Source organism: Pygocentrus nattereri, chromosome 27, assembly GCF_015220715.1.
Source record: "Pygocentrus nattereri isolate fPygNat1 chromosome 27, fPygNat1.pri, whole genome shotgun sequence".
NCBI classification, from domain to species: domain Eukaryota; kingdom Metazoa; phylum Chordata; class Actinopteri; order Characiformes; family Serrasalmidae; genus Pygocentrus; species Pygocentrus nattereri.
The window spans coordinates 3,950,885-3,968,704 of NC_051237.1; positions in this window are offsets into that span (position 1 = coordinate 3,950,885).

Here is a 17,820-nt window from a genome sequence, read left to right on the forward strand (position 1 = left end):
ATTTAAATCTGAAGCTTCCGTTGCTTTTAAAAGATGTAGCTGCAGATACAGCTACAGTAGATTCTGTCCCATAGAGTATTTCTATCAACTGTCAACAGTGTTTCTGCAAACTTGATACTTACAGCACTCTTTTACTGCAAAAGCTGACATGGGCTTTGTGAAAATGTCAAAGCATGCATCTAATGTTATGTCAGTGCATTGAGTCATCACAGGTAAGACATAAGTGGACCATGAACAATGCTGTGTCTGTGTGTGTCATGTATCTGTCATCATGTATGCATCATGTAACTCCTGGCCCCATTGAGTATAAATACTGTTTGCTTGAATACATACAGTATTGTACTAGTCAGAGAGCACCATTTATTTATTTTCCAGTCAAAGAACTTTGTCTCTTTCAAGTCATTTTTCAGCATCAGAGAAAAAAAAACAGAAAACATATATTTAACTGAAAATTTCACAGAAGCTTCAACTAAATACAATACAATTTTTTTCAGTATTTATTGTGTCAATCCTTTGGCTTTATTATAACATCTTTTTAAGAGACTCTGTCTTCAGTTTTTCAAAGAAATTTGCAGGTATATTTTTACCCACTGCCAAAGTTCAGTCAAAGAAGTTGGTTTCATTTTCTGTTTCTCGTGATCAAGGTAAACACATTCAATGATGTTGAGTTCTGCACTCTGGGGTGGTCGGTCTACTGTTCTGTGAACACAGGCAGCTTCTCTGTTTATTTGCAAAGGTTTATTTTTGTCAATTTCTTTTTTCTCTGTAAAGGCTTCTTGAACAGCTACACATCCTTTCAGAATCATAGTGTTGAGCTGTCTTCTCACAGTGGAAGCATGGACAGAAACACCTGTGGATTTTTTCAGATCTGAATCAAGACTGGAGATTGATTTTCTCCCCTCTCTCTCAACAATGAAAGCTTTAAATGCTGTTTTTCTGATGGGGACAGTTGTTGTGGTCTATCAAGTCATGCATGGTTGTTAGGTGTCACATTTATTCTGTACCTTTTAATCGTTTTTCATGTTCATCCCAAAATATCAGTGAGGGGAGAAATGTGAGCACTTGCAAGCATGTGATCACTAAATCCACTTTAGGATTGCATACATAAACTATGTTCTAAATTTAGGGCAAGATCGTTCCATTGCGAAATCCATCTCTCATATTTACTGTACCATTTTTTGAAGAACGCTATAATAATCTTGTTTTAGATAGCATGAACATGAACGCAATAGACGTATGAAAGGGATTAAAAATTTCCAGCACTCAATAATTCATCATCTGTCCTCACTAAACTGAGCAGTTCCTCACATCACAGTTGTTATACTCAACACCATTATGGCCTGTATTTTTTTCTCTTGTGTGAAACAATAGAGCCATCATGTGGTAGGAGATTGTGTTTACTGCAAATGGCTGCTCCTCCACTTGTGCTCCTCCACTTCTGCTTGTATAACATGTACCTTCTTAACTCACCACAGCACACAGGACATGAAGAATTGCACCATGTTGCAATAACTTTGTTTATATTGGTATATTTATAAAAAATTGGTTCATTTTCCATTTCTGGCATTTACCCCAGAAAGGGAATTCAATTGATTTTGTACATTTTCTGCATAATTAAATCATTGAGATGTAAACAGTCATCCCAAGTGGTTTGATCTAGAATGGTTCATTGGAAAGAAACTTACTGGTTATAATTTTCTTTACTATGGTGGTGATAGGAACCAGGGATCACAATGTGCACAGCTCAAATAGCCATTTTGTTTGGTATGTAAAATGACCAGTAAACCTGCACGTCTTCTAGTTTTTATATGTAATATTGAGAACAGTAATATAGGCGTAAATCTAGAAAAAAGGATTTCTTTGGGTAATACTTTTTCTCACAACACCCTGCATGTACCTCTGTGCCATTAATGTATTTAAACATCTGTTTTAAACCAAAACCTTATCTCAAAACTAAAACCGTGTTTCAAGCATCAGACAATGTATTCATTCATTCTTCTAAACTGCTTATCCTCCCGGGGCGCAGGGGGTGCTGGAGTCTATCTCAGCAGTCATTGGGCGGATGGCAGGAAACACCCTGTACAGGTTACCAGGCCATCACAGGGCAATGTATTCCTAATTGTTTCAGGTACTAGCTTTCTTTGAGGATGTTTTAGAGCCATCAAACATTTTAGATGTCTGATTCCTATCACCTCCTATCCTATTATCTGTAAACAATTCTCGCTTGCTAAGTTTCTCTACAAAGGAGAATTTCACATTAAAGCACTCTGAATTACTGTGTTTACATCAAAGGAATTCCATTATGTTGAATTTTTGATAAGGTAGAATTCCTTTCAATTTAAATGGGTCATTTTTCATTAATAGGCCTTATATTTTCATTCCCTTACATACATCCTGGCATCCTCAGCTTCAGTGTAGCTTGCTAAAGTAAGTCCCTGTAATGATCTTTAAGCTGTGGAGCATTGTGGAAAATCCCAAACCAAGAGGCAACATGATAAAAAAAATTAGGCATTTTGTTTAGTAAAGAAAACAGCTCTTGCCTAAATTGTTTCAGTGAAAGAAAACTTGTTTTCATTAGTGGTGGGAAAATGAAACTGGTATGAGCCATGATGCAACTCTTGCTAACAAAAATGAGGAAAATTAGTTCTGAACATTGCAGCCTATTAATATTTACACCCAGTATGTAATTAATGAGAAAATTGATAATTTCATTTTGTCTGTGTAATGGCTTTAAAAATGCTAAATCCCCCTTTGAAAATTAAATGGTTTTGCTCCGAAGCACTAACAAATGAACGCTCTCTCATCACCCCAGGAGTTCAAGTGAAAATATTCAGGGTGCATTAGGCAGAAACAATTGATCAAAATAGCCTAATTAATGTATGAGTTTTACATATATTTTTCCACATCAAGTATTAATGGCATTTAATGTATTTGTTTTATTTCCTCAAATGAAACAGAGAGTATTAGCAGTGAACAGCCGAGAGCACCGCATGCATTTTTAAAGGGCACAATTCATATTAACTGTTGCCTTCAAAGGCATTTTATTGCCTTCTATGAATTGTGCAGTGGAATGTAATGGCTGAAATGAGCCCAGTCCTGTTTTTGTATCATTGCTTTCTAATCAGAAATGCTGAGGGAAGCAGTGATTGACCTGTCAGTGGGACGCTGGTTCATCATGCTCATTTTGATAATAATGTCAGCATGTATGGATATGACATTCCTTTTATCTTTGATCTACTGAATGCTGAATGTGAAGGAAGGTTTAACGATCATTTCTCTGGAGGCTTCAAGGCCTCTTACATTGGAATCAGCATTCTAGTAAAATACAGAATCAAACAGTTCTCATTCCATATGGAAAACCATTCAAGACACAACATATAACTTGACTATAGATGCAAATAGACTAATGATGCATGTCTTAAGTGGAGTGTAACCACTGCACAAAAGACTTAATATGTGCTAATGACCCAATTCAGCCCACCCTTTCACAATCACAGAAATGCTGAAAAATTACAACACTTCAAATCAGTCTTATAGTGACTTCAAGTTTAAATAATACGTTTTTAACTAATTATAATAGTAATAGGATTTACATCAAAACCTGCTATTTGCAAAAGTATACTACATGCCCAAAAGTATGGGAACACTCCTGTTTGTTATTGAATTAAACTGTTTCACCATATCAGTTACTAACAGCTGTATAAAACTAATCACATTTCATTTCCATAGACAAACATAGGCAGTACACTTTCAGAAATAAAGATAGTAAAATGTCACTGGGGTGGGACCCTTTAGTCAGGGAACAAATGTTGTGACTGTTCTTTTATACATTGACCATTCTATTTTACGGCCACTAGATGGTACCACTAAGGTTAGGCAAAAGTGTTCCTTATTTCTGATTTGCTAGTTAAGTCACATGATAAGGGTTAGAGGTCAGATGAAGCAGGCGTAATTTCATCTCTGTCCATCCTTGTCCATCCTCATGTTTTGTGCCTTAGACGTCACTGTTTTTTCACAAAAAAAATAAAATAATCACTGAAGACACTGAAACCCCTTTGGTCCAGCTCTTTATTCAATCCCAGCTGTTTAGCTATTTGTCAAGTTGTGTTAAGCTACACACAATAAGGACAGAATAGTAAATAGAAAAAAACAGTGTACAGTGGGCACCTAACACAGGAACAGTGGCGAAGCCTTCATCTATGCCAGTTGTCCTCCCCTACATCAACCTTATATGCTTGTAGAAGTCAATAGTTATGGAGGGACTGAACAAAAGGCACAGCAAACTCATGAGACGAGGTGAGTCACCTCTAGTTCATCTTTGGCATCAAAAAGATCACCGGCTAGTATGGCTGCTGCTCAAGCTCGAGCAAGAGCAGAGGCAGCATGTGCACGAGCCAGCTTCATCAACAAAGAAACCGCTGTTAGACTAGAAAAGGTCCGTATGGAGAGTCCCTTTTTGGCTTTAGAACAAGTAAAGAAGAAGCCGCTGCTGCTCTGGCTGAAGCAAGAGTATTTGAAGAGGCTGCAGAGCTCACCTTTGATGGAAGTCAGAAGAACATCTCAATCAATTTACCTGCTGTAGTTTCAAAAGAGCATACCAGCAATTACATAAAACAACATTTTCAAACCCAAGTACACCAGCTTCTACCACCTTCACCCCTTCCTCATCAAAGTTGTGGCAAACAGGAAGGTGAGGCTTATCAAGTCCAGGAAAGCTCTGAACCATGTTTGCCCAGTCTCTCCTTTTATGGTGAAAGGTCAGATCACTATGTTACACCAAATTCAGATTCAGATTCAGATTCAGATTCCTTTATTGATCCCAGGGGGAAATTGCAGTTGTTACAGTTGCAGCCATTTATGTAAAAAATAAACACTTTACTAATAATTTAAGACAATATATAGAATTTACAGTATGTGCACCAGATTTAAGTACTCTACACACACAATTGTTGTTATTGCACATATGAACAGTTTTTTGAATCACACACTGAGGGAGGAGTTATGGAGTTTGATGGCCACAGGTAAGAATGACTTCCTGTGGCGCTCTGTGGTGCATTTTGGTACGATGAGTCTTGAGCTGAATGAGCTCTTGTGTCTCATCACCATATCGTAGAGTGGGTGGGAGCCATTGTTCATAATGGCCCGCAGTTTAGACAGCATCCTCCTCTCCGACACTGCTGTCAGCGAGTCCAGCTCCACACCCACATCATCACCGGCCTTGCGGATCAATTTGTTGAGTCTGTTGGCATCTGCCACCCTCAGCCTGCTTCCCCAGCATGCAACAGCATAGAGGATAGCACTCACCACCACAGACTCATAGAAGATCCTGAGCATAGTCCGGCATATTTTGAAGGACCTCAGGCGCCTCAGAAAATAGAGACGACTTTGGCCCTTCCTGTAGAGGGCGTCAGTGTTCTTAGCCCAGTCCAGTTTATTGTCAATATACACACCCAGATATTTGTAATCCTCCACAGTGTCCACACTGACCCCACTGATGGACACAGGGGTCACCGATGCCTTGTCCCTCCTCAGGTCCACCACCAGTTCCTTTGTCTTTGTCACATTGAGCTGCAGGTGGTTCCGCTCGCACCATGCAACAAAGTCCTTCACCGTTGCCCTATACTCATCCTCTTCACCCTTGCTGATACATCCAACTATTGCAGAGTCATCAGAAAACTTCTGAAGGTGGCAAGTCTCTGTGCAGTAGCTGAAGTCCGTGGTGTAGAGGGTGAAGAGGAAGGGAGAGAGGACAGTACCTTGTGGGACACCAGTGTTGCTGACTACTCTGTCCGACACACAGTGCTGCAGGCGTACATACTGTGGTCTGCCGGTCAGATAGTCAACAATCCAGGACACAAGGGGGGCATCTACCTGCATCACTGTGAGCTTATCGCCCAGAAGAGCGGGCCAGACGGTGTTAAATGCGCTGGAGAAGTCAAAAAACATGACCCTCACAGAGCTGGCTGGCTTATCCAGGTGAGCATAAACTCTGTTGAGCAGGTAGATGATGGCGTCTTCAACTCCCAGGCGGGGCTGATAGGCAAACTGGAGGGGATCTATAAAAGGCTGGACTATGGGTCGGAGCTGATCCAAGACGAGCCTCTCCATGGTCTTCATGACATGAGACGTCAGTGCCACTGGCCTGTAGCCCAAAGATGTTAAAAAAGAAAAGTATCAGCAAACTTCAACACATGATCCAGCAGATCATCCTTTTGTATGAGCTTATACAGCTTCTCAAAGACATCCTCCCACATGTGAAGACATCTCAGTAAATGACACTGCCAAATTCCTTGTCCGTCGCAAGTTGTTAAGTTCTGGGCTCCTCATGTTCGACGATCACCCAGAAAATTATTGGGCTTGGAAGACTTCCTCCTTGAATGCCAAGGCAGGACTGAACCTTTCTTCAAGTGAGGAATTGGATCTTTTCATGAAGTGGCTTGGGCATCAGTCACCTGAGTACGTGAAGAGAATCTGAGCTGTGCACGTCAGATATCCTGATATTGGTCTCAAGAAGGCTTGGGAGAGATTAGAAAAGACCTATGGATCTCCTGAAGTTGTTGAAAAGGCCCTTCTTGACAAACTAGAAAGCTTCCCTAAATCCAACGACAAAGAACCCCTAAAGCTTAGAGAGCTTGGAGATTTGTCGCTTGAGCTGGAGTCTGCAAAATTGGAAGGTTACTTGATGGGACTTTCATACTTGGACACATCAAGAGGTGTTAATCAAATTGTTGCAAAGTTTTCCATCGCCACTCATAAAACAGAGATAGCACAAATGGATGACACGTCTGCAACAAGTACATCTACTAAACAGTTGGCCGATGTTGAAAAACAATGCCCACTGCATAAAAAGACTCACCCTTTGAGACGTTGTAGAGGTTTCCGAGCAAAACCACTAGAGAAAGAGCTAGAAAGAGCTATCTCAAGGAACAAGGAGTCTGCTACAGGCGCTGTTCCTCCACAATTCACATTGGAAGCACAGTGTTTGAAAAGACAAAAGATGATGAAAAGATTGCACCATCCATTGAGGACAGGCTGTTCATGGATATTATGGACAAGGAAATGTTCATTGATGAATATGATAGTTGGGTGGCACCATTTCCATTCCGTACACCAAGACAGCTTCTTCACAACAACAGAGATCTAGCCATGAAAAGGTTGCGTTCACTTTGTCAGACAATGGAGAAGAAATCAAAGATGAAAGAACATTTTGTGGGCTTCATGCAAACAATCTTGGACCTAGGTCATGAAGAGTTGGCACCAGCTCTCAAAGATGGAGAAGAAGTCTGGTATCTGCCTCTTTTCTGTGTTTACCATCCTCATAAACCAGGCCAAATCAGAGTTGTTTTTGACTCAAGTGCACAGGACAAAGGTGTGTCCAGCTACTTAAACCAGCTACTCCTATCAGGTCCTGATTTTAACAACACCTTGTTAGGGGTCTTACTACACTTCCGTTAGGAGGCAGTTACTATAACTGCCCATATTGAACAAATGTTCCACAGTTTTGTAGTGAGACAAGACCATCGTCATTTTTTAAGATTTCTGTGGTTCAGAGAGAATGACATTACAAAAGAGGTAGTTGAGTACAGAAAGACAGTCCACTTGTTCAGTAATAGTCCTTCACCTGCCTTAGCAATCTATGGACTCCATCATGCAGCTTAGCTTGGAGCAGAACTTCGTAAAATATAACTTTTATGTTGATGATGGGCTTAAATGTCTAACCACCATTGAAGAAGCCGTAGACCTACTGAGGAGACCTCGGGAGATGCTTGCAACCTCCAGTTTGAGCCTTCACAAGATAGCCTCAAACTGTACTGCAGTTATGATGTAATTCCCAGTGTAAGATCATGCAAAGTATTTAAAAGACCTGGATCCAGAAGTGGACACTCTTCCTGCTCAAAGGAGCCTTGGAATGAGTTGGGCTCTTAACAGTGATGCCTTTGTATTCTGTATTGCTACAGATGAAAATCCTTTCACACGTAGAGGAGTTTTGGCCATGGTAAATAATATTTTTGATCCTTTTGGGTTTGTGGCTCCCGTTGCAATTCAGGGAAAGTTTCTGCTGTGCCAATTAACTTCTGAGTCTGTGGATTGGGATGTTCCACTACTATTAGAGAAAAAGGCTGAGTGGGAAGCATGGAAGAGTTCATTACAGCATCTGACACATTTGGAAGTGCCTAGAACTTATGTAAACCTTTCACTTTCCAAAGCCCAAAGGAAAGAGATCCATGTGTTCTCAGATGCGTCCCCTGTAGCAGTTGCAGTGATGGCTTATCTGAAGGTGACAGATACCAGTGGACTATGCAGGAGCGGGTTCATTCTTGGGAAGGCAAAACTGGCACCTACCTCCGCACATAAAATTCCGCATTTGGAGCTAGGGGCTGCTGTTTTAGCTGCTGAATTGGCAGAGCTTATTGCAGAGGAGATTGATGTCAAACCAGACTCGATTGAGTTGTTCACTGACAGTAAGGTGGTACTAGGATACATCTGCAATCAAACAAGGCGCTTCTACATCTATGTCAGTAATAGAGTGCAAAGAATCTGAAGGTCTACCAGGCCAGAACCATAGCATTACATACCTTAAAGTTTGAACCCTGCAGATGTTGCTATGCGTTCTGTAACTGCTTCAGACTTTCATAACTCTATCTGGCTATCTGGACCCACCTTTCTCTCTGATCCTGATGGGTTCTCCACTGAAGAGAAATCTTACAAGCTCATCAACCCAGACTCTGACATTGAAATCCGGTCAAACTGCACCAGTGTAGCAGTCCATGTCACTCATGTCAAACTTGGATCTCACCGCTTCACCACTCCAGCATTGGCTGGAGGAATATAAAGCATGCTGCCACTGGACTCTGGAGCAGAGGAAATGTTTTCTGGAGTGATGAATCAAGCCTCACTATCTGGCTGGGTTTGGCAGATTCCCGGGGAATGCTACTTACCAGAGCTCACTGCAGCAACAGTAAAGTTTGGTGGAGGAGGGATAATGGTCTGGGGCTATTTTCACGGTTTGGGCTCAGCCCCTTCATTCCAGTGAAGGATAATGCTAAAGCAAACAAAGAAATTTCATCCATCCATCCATCCATCCATTATCTTCCGCTTCTCCGGGGTTCGGGTCGCGGGGGCAGCATCCTAAGCAATGAAGCCCAGACCTCCCTTTCCCCAGCCACTTCCACCAGCTCTCCAAGGGGGATTCCAAGGCGCTCCCAGGGCAGCTGGGCGATATAGTCGCGCCAGCGTGTCCTGGGTCTTCCCCGGGGTCTCCTCCCAGGTGGACTCGCCTGTGACACCTCCCGAGGGAGGCGTCCAGGAGGCATCCTAACCAGATGCCCGAACCACCTCAGCTGGCTCCTCTCGACGTGAAGAAGCAGCGGCTCTACTCCGAGTCCCTCCCGGATGACTGAACTTCTCACCCTATCTCTAAGGGAGAGTCCAGACACCCTGCGGAGGAAACTCATTTCGGCCGCTTGTATTCGCGATCTTATTCTTTCAGTCATTACCCAAAGCTCATGACCATTGGTGAGGGTGGGAACGTAGATCGACCGGTAAATCGAGAGCCTTGCCTTATGGCTCAGCTCTTTCTTTACCACAACAGACCGGTAAAGAGCCCGCATCACTGCTGACCCAGCACCAATCCGCCTGTCAATCTCCCGCTCCCTTGTACCATCACTCGTGAACAAGGCCAAAGAAATTTCAGACAAATATAAATATAATTGTAGTAGTCAGTTGTGGAATTATGGCAATCCTGTTCCAGCATGACTGGATCACTAAAGACATGATTTTATGAATTTGGTGTGGAGGAACATCAGTGGCCTGCACAGAGCCCTGACTTCAGCCCCACTGAACACCTTCGGGATGAATTGGAACATTGACTGCAAGCAAGGCCTTTTCGTCCCGTCCAACATCCGTGCCTGACTTCACAAATGCTCTTTTCACTGAATGAGCACAAATTCTCACAGACATATTGTAACATGTTGTGGACAGCATTTTTAGAAGAGTGGAGGGTGTTAGACAAAGGAACGAAAGAACAATTCCCATGGTTTTTGAATGGGATATCCAACAAATTCATATAGCTGTCATGGTAGGGTGTCCACATACTTTTGACCATGTTAATTCAAATGCTTGCCATTTTTGATAGATAAAGACCAACCAGATTTGTTAGTACTATACATTAAAAATGCTGCACTGAACAGCTGTTTTCTTGTTTAGAGAAACAGTAAATAACAGGGAAAGCTGTTTTTACCTCTAAATATCCACATACTGACTGTATTGTCTGGGGAGAGAATATGGTGTTTTGAAACATTAATAACATTGGTCCCTGTGTGTCCCTGTGGTCCCGGTGCTCAGTGCGTTTTATAGATCATATCATTGAACAGCCCAGTACAGAACTGAGTTTGCCAGTAAGCTGCATCTGAGATAAGGAACAGTACTTACATTTAGTACTCAATGGCTTAGTGTTATTTTATATTTTAGATGTCTTAATTAATGAGCTATTATATTTTTGTTATTGTCTGCTTAGCTGGCTGAAGTTGTACACTAGCTGTTAGCACACTTGTTAAATTATACGCACTCACAAGGTAACCAAATGATCAATAATAATAATAATATGGGCACAACTAAAATGCACATTTTCCTTAGCCTATAATACATTACTCGTGAAAAAGAATGTCTCAAATATGAGATACATGAGATACAGAGTTACATGGACATTTTAATACAGAAATAAAAAAATAAACAAGAATACTGTTTTGCTCTAGTTATTTATCTGAAACATACACATGAGCTGTTGTGAGTACACTGTACCTGTGTTTAAAATGTCTTTCAATCTCATTTTTTCTAACTATTTACATACAGGGCAGCACGGCGGCACCTCACAGCAAGAAGGGCCTGGGTTCGATTCCCCAGCCAGGCGACCAGGGTCCTTTCTGTGTGGAGTTTGCATGTTCTCCCTGTGTCTGCATGGGTTTCCTCCCACAGTACACAGACATGCAGGCCAATTGGACGTGCTAAATTGCCCCTAGGTGTGAGTAAATGAGTAAGAAGCAGCTTAAAAGGTGTGTGTGTGTGTGTGTGTGTGTGTGTGTGTGTGTGTGTGTGTGTGTGTGTGTGTGTGTGTTTGTATTTACATACATATTTTAAAAAGTAATATCAGTGGGACACAAATTGCACCCCAGTCATGGAATCAGCCCTGCCAATATATTTAGTGGGTTCACTGGTTCAGATCAGGTAACGGGAAAGAAAGTTTAATCCACAGCCTTTGTATTTGAATCTCTCAGTAAGGAGTGTAACGTGTTGTCCATATTGTGAGGGTTCATCTTCTATTTAAACAGCAAACTGAAAAATTCTTGAGAAACTCAACATCTGAACACATACCTGAACACAGCAGACTGACTGAAATGTGCAAGTGTGCAAGTATCATGCCTTGATTAAATTATGAGCATTTCACTGTGATCAGATATGACCCTTAAATGGTAGGTGTAGGCAGCAGCCTTTGTATGTGTTCCTGTTAGCTGCGTCTTGCATGATATTGCAAGTCTTTGGCGTATCTGCCATTTATGCTGAAGAGCCTGTAAGTCTCTTTTGCATATAACTGTAGCTATTTAAAAAAATATATACATATTGATGTTAAACCTATAGAGATCATATAATTAATGCATATACACTATATACATCAGACAGATATAAAATGTAAGAGCATATTATATTTCTGCAATGTGTTTAAACCCATTCAAGACCAGAGTTCAAACAAAATGTGTTCTTATTGGTCCGAAATATGGTATAATTGTACTTTAAATGACCATTAGTCTTTTTAACTTTCTAATGACCTCTAGTCTCATACTTTAGTTCACAAACAAATTTGGTTTGTCTATTGTTTTGCCCCTGTTGTTTAGGCCCATATAACCAGAGGACTGAATGTAATATAATAAATTAAGCAATAACATTCATGATTTGTATTAGCTGAAACATTTATTTGGATTCCTTAGGATACGTACATGTGTACCAAAGCAAATTGAATATTTCAGAAATAGATATAAACTAATTTAACATTTTGTCATCCTTTAAATGATTGCAATAAGCAGTAGTGCAATGTCCTTATTTGGATAAAGCAAGCACACCCCTACTTATATCATTACCTTAAACATGCCAAATTGAAATCAGGTGCACCCGATGATTAGAACGCTGTTAGAGAAAATCCTGGAGGAACTTTTCTTATTAAAAATTCAGATATCTGGTCTATTTTGTTCTTTGTTATTGGGTTACATGGTGTTATTATACTTTGATCAAAGGAACTCTCTAAGGCCTTCAAAAGAAAGTTGTAAATGTCTTTGAGTCTGGAAAGAGGTGTAAGAAGTTATCCAAAATGCTGGAAATCAATATTCCACGCTCCAGCAGATCATCTACAAGTGGGAAGGATTTAAAACCATTGCCAACTAGTCCAGGCCAGGCCAGTCTGGCAAATCTTACCCAAAAGTACACAGTAATATGTTACAAGAAGTCTTTAGGAACCTCAAAATGCAAGTAGCTTTTTCCACAGTTGATGTAAAAGTGCATGCATCAATTAGAAAAAGACTGCCCAAATTTGACCCACATGTGAGGTGTTGGTTGGTATAGTGTAGTGGGTAACCCCTCTTCCATCTACAATTATAGACTGGGGTTCAATCCCTCACTTGGACAAGCATCCTACACTATACCAATAAGAGTCTTTGGGCAAGACTGCATCCTACACTATACCAATAAGAGTCTTTGGGCAAGACTGCATCCTACACTATACCAATAAGAGTCTTTGGGCAAGACTCCTAACACTACTTTTGCCTACCTGCATACAAATGCTAAAGTTGTAAGTTGCTCTGGACATGAGTGTCTGCCAAATGCTGTAAATGTAAAATGTAGGTGCACCAGAAGGAAGCCTTTGCTGTCTGAAAAAGAACATCAGGCCATGGCTAAAGTTGCTCATGAATATCTAGGCAATAACCAGGTCTTCTGGAACAATGTGCTATGGAGGTGAGTCAAAAATAGCGTTGCTTGGCCACAGTTCCAGAAGCCATGTTTGGTGATAAAACAAAGACAACATTTTATCAGAAGAACCTCATAGCAACTGTAAAGCATGGGGATGGAAATGTTATGTGTTGGGGCTGCTTTGCTGCCTCAGGGCCTGGCCAACTTGTAATCATGGAATCGACTATGAATTCTCTTTCATACCAAAGAGTGCTTGAGGAGAATGTGCAACCATCAGGAAAAAAGTTGAAGCTAAATAAATGGATAAAAGATGCCAAATACACAAGTAAATCCACCAAGGAATGGCACAAAAGGAGGTAATGGATGGTTGTGGAATGGCCTAGTCAAAGCTCAGATGTGAATCCCATTGAAATGCACAGGTGGGATTTGAAACAGGCTGCACATGCATGAAAGCCCTCAAACACTGTGCAGGAAGAATTCTGCACGGACGACTGTGCAAAAATTACTCCCAGTAGATATCAGAAACTGACAGACAGTTACACGAAACACATACACAAGGTTGTTTTTGACACAGTACTGGAGCCAAGGTGGTACTTCCTTTTTCAACAGACAAAAATGACGTTAGTTTTTTTTTTTTTTATAATTGATAGCAAGGCCAAATTTCCGTTGTTTTTGTTCTATTGTATAACATTTATCTATACTGTTTAACTGAAATGTCCACTTTTATCAAGAAAGACAAACATGTCATGGAGTGTACTTACTTCACATGAATGTTTAATGTAATATATAGTAAAAAGCAAAGCATATGAGTTTAAATAGTGTAGTAGTGTCTTAACTATTTACTGAGGAAACAGTAAAAATCTCTTTTCACTGTTCCAAACTGCTGAAGATTAGCACCTATCGATAGATACTAAATGTCTTGGGCAGTTTGTGCCTCTGTGTGTTGAGGTAAAACAGCAAAACACTTAAGTCACTTTTACGCCATTCTCTGTCTGACTGATTCATGGTTGTTGATTGTTTTAAAGTATTACTGCTAAATCCTGGTAGCTGTTTAAAAAAGCATTCAGGCACAGATTTCTTGACATAGATGTATTTCATAACCTCAGTGAAAGACTATAAAGCTGAATCTAATCCTGCCTTGTATGTAGGCTTTGTAAAATACCTTGTGTTTACTCTGATGCTCCTGGATCAACACATAATATGCACAAGTTACTGTATTATATACTATTTTAGTCAAATGCATAGTTTGGTCTCCTACAAATGCTTTGGCCTGTGATGTGGATTACTGGCTATGTATTAAACATATATTTTTCAATATGTTAAACTCATCAACTACACTAAAATGTGTAGACATGTCGTATTTAAGCTTGTTCTCTGAGAGAACGGATTCACACAGAAAATCAACAAAACATGTCATTTAAACAGGGGTATTTAAAATTTGAATGCAACTATATAGACCTGAACAAACATTACACTGTTCAGTGACTGTTTGGGGCTGCCAGTGAAGCTTGTTTGCTTTTCTTGTCATCTAAGAGTTTAGTGTTCCACTCTAAGGCTTGGAAAAGCCCCAACAGTGGAATCAAGCTTTTGCTGCAGGCCTTACAGCCCCCTTTTAATGGGAAACAATGGGAACAAATCCTATTTATCTGTGTGTTATTTGTATGTGCTTTTATGTTTTCATATACCAAAAAAAACAGTTATAGTGTATTTTACATGAGTATTTAACAACCTCTGTTTATTTCATAGAAGTTGTTTTTGTTACTACATCTTTAAGACTGATCTAAAATAAATGGTCTCTTTTCTGATTGGCTGCATGTCCCTCATTCAAAAGACACTCCTTTGTCTGAAAATCTTCAATGTAAACATGCAGAGCTAAACTGCTGTAGGCTGAATAGTCAGAAACTTTAACAATGTTGGTACTACATCTGTTTTATTCCAAAAAAAAAGCAAGTAAAAGTTGTTTTTCTGTGAAATGGGTCACGTAAGCAATTTACTCATATTTCTCTCACTGTTTGAAACTGCAGATGATTAGCACCTATTTGGTGAAAGAGTCTTGTCAATGGGCGATTTACACCCACGTTGGTGTCAGAGCAAGTTCACGAAATACTTAAGCGACTTTTAACACTTAGTTTCTGCACTCAGGATGTTCAGATTCTATGGACAAAAAACCTCAAGCTACCACACTGGTGAAGATTCGTACTGAGGAAGCTTTATCAGAAGAAAAACACTGTGTAGAAAGTGTGAATTCCCTCCCACAGGAAAAGAGTGATTCATTTTTAAAGGAATTGTTTACTGAAAAATCAAAGTGCATAGTTTTTTGTGTTACCCCAAAAGTCAGCCAATGTATTTGGTTCTTTAGTTCTGGACTGGAGCTACAACTCTAATGTAGCAAAAAGTGAAGTCTGTATAAAATCCTTTATTTTCTATTATATTAACCCCATAGTGTATTATTTAAATAATTAAAATGGGACAGGTAAATATATTTCAAATATATTTAGGTATAGCACATTTACTTTAAATATGAACAATTTTTTGCCGTCAGAGCAAAACTTTGTATCTCCGCTTTTGGCAATTTTCACTTTTTGACATAATTTGAAAACACCAGCTGTCCTTTACGTTGTATGAAAGTTTAATGATGAATGGGTCAATAGAAACAGTCAATAGAAATTGCTTGGAATTATAGCATTTCACATTAACTTGTATTTAAAGTTATGGATTGTTGAAAACATAACATTTTGGAGATACAAAGTTTTGTTCAACAGCAACAAAATATACACTCACCGGCCACTTTATTAGGTACACCTTGCTAGTAAAAGGTTGAACCCCCTTTTGCCTTCAGAACTGCCTTAATTCTTTGTGGCATACTTTCAACAAGGTATTGGAAACGTTCCTCAGAGATTTTGGTCCATGTTGACATGATAGCATCACACAGTTGCTGCAGATTTGTCGGCTGCACATCTATGATGCGAATCTCTCGTTCCACCACATCCCAAAGGTGCTCTATTGGATTGAGATCTGGTGACTGTGGAGGCCATTGGAGTACAGTGAACTCATTTTCATGTTCAAGAAACCAGTTTGAGATGATATGAGCTTTGTGACATGGTGCATTATCCTGCTGGAAGTAGCCATCAGAGGATGGGTACACTGTGGACATAAAGGGATGGACATGGTCAGCAACGATATTCTGGTAGGCTGCGGCATTTAAATGATGCTCACTTGGTACTAAGGGGCCCAAAGTGTGCCAAGAAAATATCTCCCACACCATCAGACCACCACCACCAGCCTGAACTGTTGATACAACGCAGGATGGATCCATGCTTTCATGTTGTTTGTGGCAAATTCTGACCCCACCATCTGAATGTCGCAGCTGAGACTTGTCAGACCAGGCAACAATTTTCCGATCTTCTGTTGTCCAGTTTCGGGGAGCCAGTGTGAATTGTAGTCTCAGTTTTCTGTTCTTAGCTGACAGGAGTGGCACCCAGTGTGATCTTCTGCTGCTGTAGCCCATCTTCGATGTGGTGTGCATTCAGAGATGGTATTCTGCATTCCTCGGTTGTAACAAGTGGTTATTTGAGTTACTGTTGTCTTTCTATCATCTGGAACCAGTCTGCCCATTCTCCTCTGACCTCTCACATCCACAAGGCATTTTCATCCACACAACTGACCGCTCACTGGATATTTCCTCTTATTCGGACCGTTCTCTGTAAACCCTAGAGATGGTTGTGTGTGAAAATCCCAGCAGATCAGCAGTTTCTGAAATACTCAGACCAGCCCGTCTGGCACCAACAACCACGCCACGTTCAAAGTCCCTTAAATCCCCTTTCTTCCCCGTTCTGATGCTCGGTCTGCACTTCAGCAAGTCGTCTTGACCACCTCTACATGCCTAAATGCACTGAGTTGCGGCCGTGTGATTGGCTGATTAGCTATTTGTGTTAACAAGAAATTGAACAGGTGTGCCTAATAAAGTGGCCTGTGAGTGTATGTGTTCTTCCATATGGGTTGGATTAAGGGGGAAGATGCACATTTGATTTTCCTGTGAATCAGGCAGAGCAATGAGTGCAACATTTCATAGATTTTTGAAGATTTCAGTTTATTAATAAACATCAACAGAGTCGTGTGTAGTTCGAAAAAGGCACCCTGGAATGACTGTAATTTGAAGTTTTGAACAAATGAAGGACGTGTCGGTCAATAGACAAACTGTCTAGTTTTGCTCAGTATAGAGAAACGTGCATAAATTATATACCAGTGCTGCATGGAGACATGTATGGAGAGTTTTCATCCACTGTAAATCAGTTCAACACAAAAATAGACTTCATGTGTTACCAAGCAGTATAATTGATACCATTCAAGTCAAAATTTTGGATATAGTGGAAATCTATGTCCTGTTATGTTTGATAAGAGAGACAGAGTGCACTGTAATGGATCAGAGACCATCACCCCATCCAGAACATCTCCAGATCACTCAGAGATGTTTCCTGTTTATGAACTCTGCTTTTGCAGCTGAACACAGTTTTCAGAGGTGTTCAGTTTAGGGCAGGGGTTTCAATCCCAGCCTCAGAAATTCACATGATCAAAGTAAATGATCAGCACTTTGCAGATCTGGCTCTGGTGTGTTTGGTTCAAGTCCCTGGCCGGGCGACCAGGGTCCTTTCTGCGTGGAGTTTGCGTGTTCTCCCCGTGTCTGCGTGGGTTTCCTCCCATAGTACAAAGACATGCTGATTGGACATGCTAAATTGCCCCTGGGTGTGAGTGAATGTGTGTGTCTGTCTGTCTGATTTGGCTCTGGTCTGTTTGGAGCAGGCACAGAATTAAAATGCAGACTGACTGGGGGTCCCTGACCACTGAAATAAAAATTGGACTGTGATT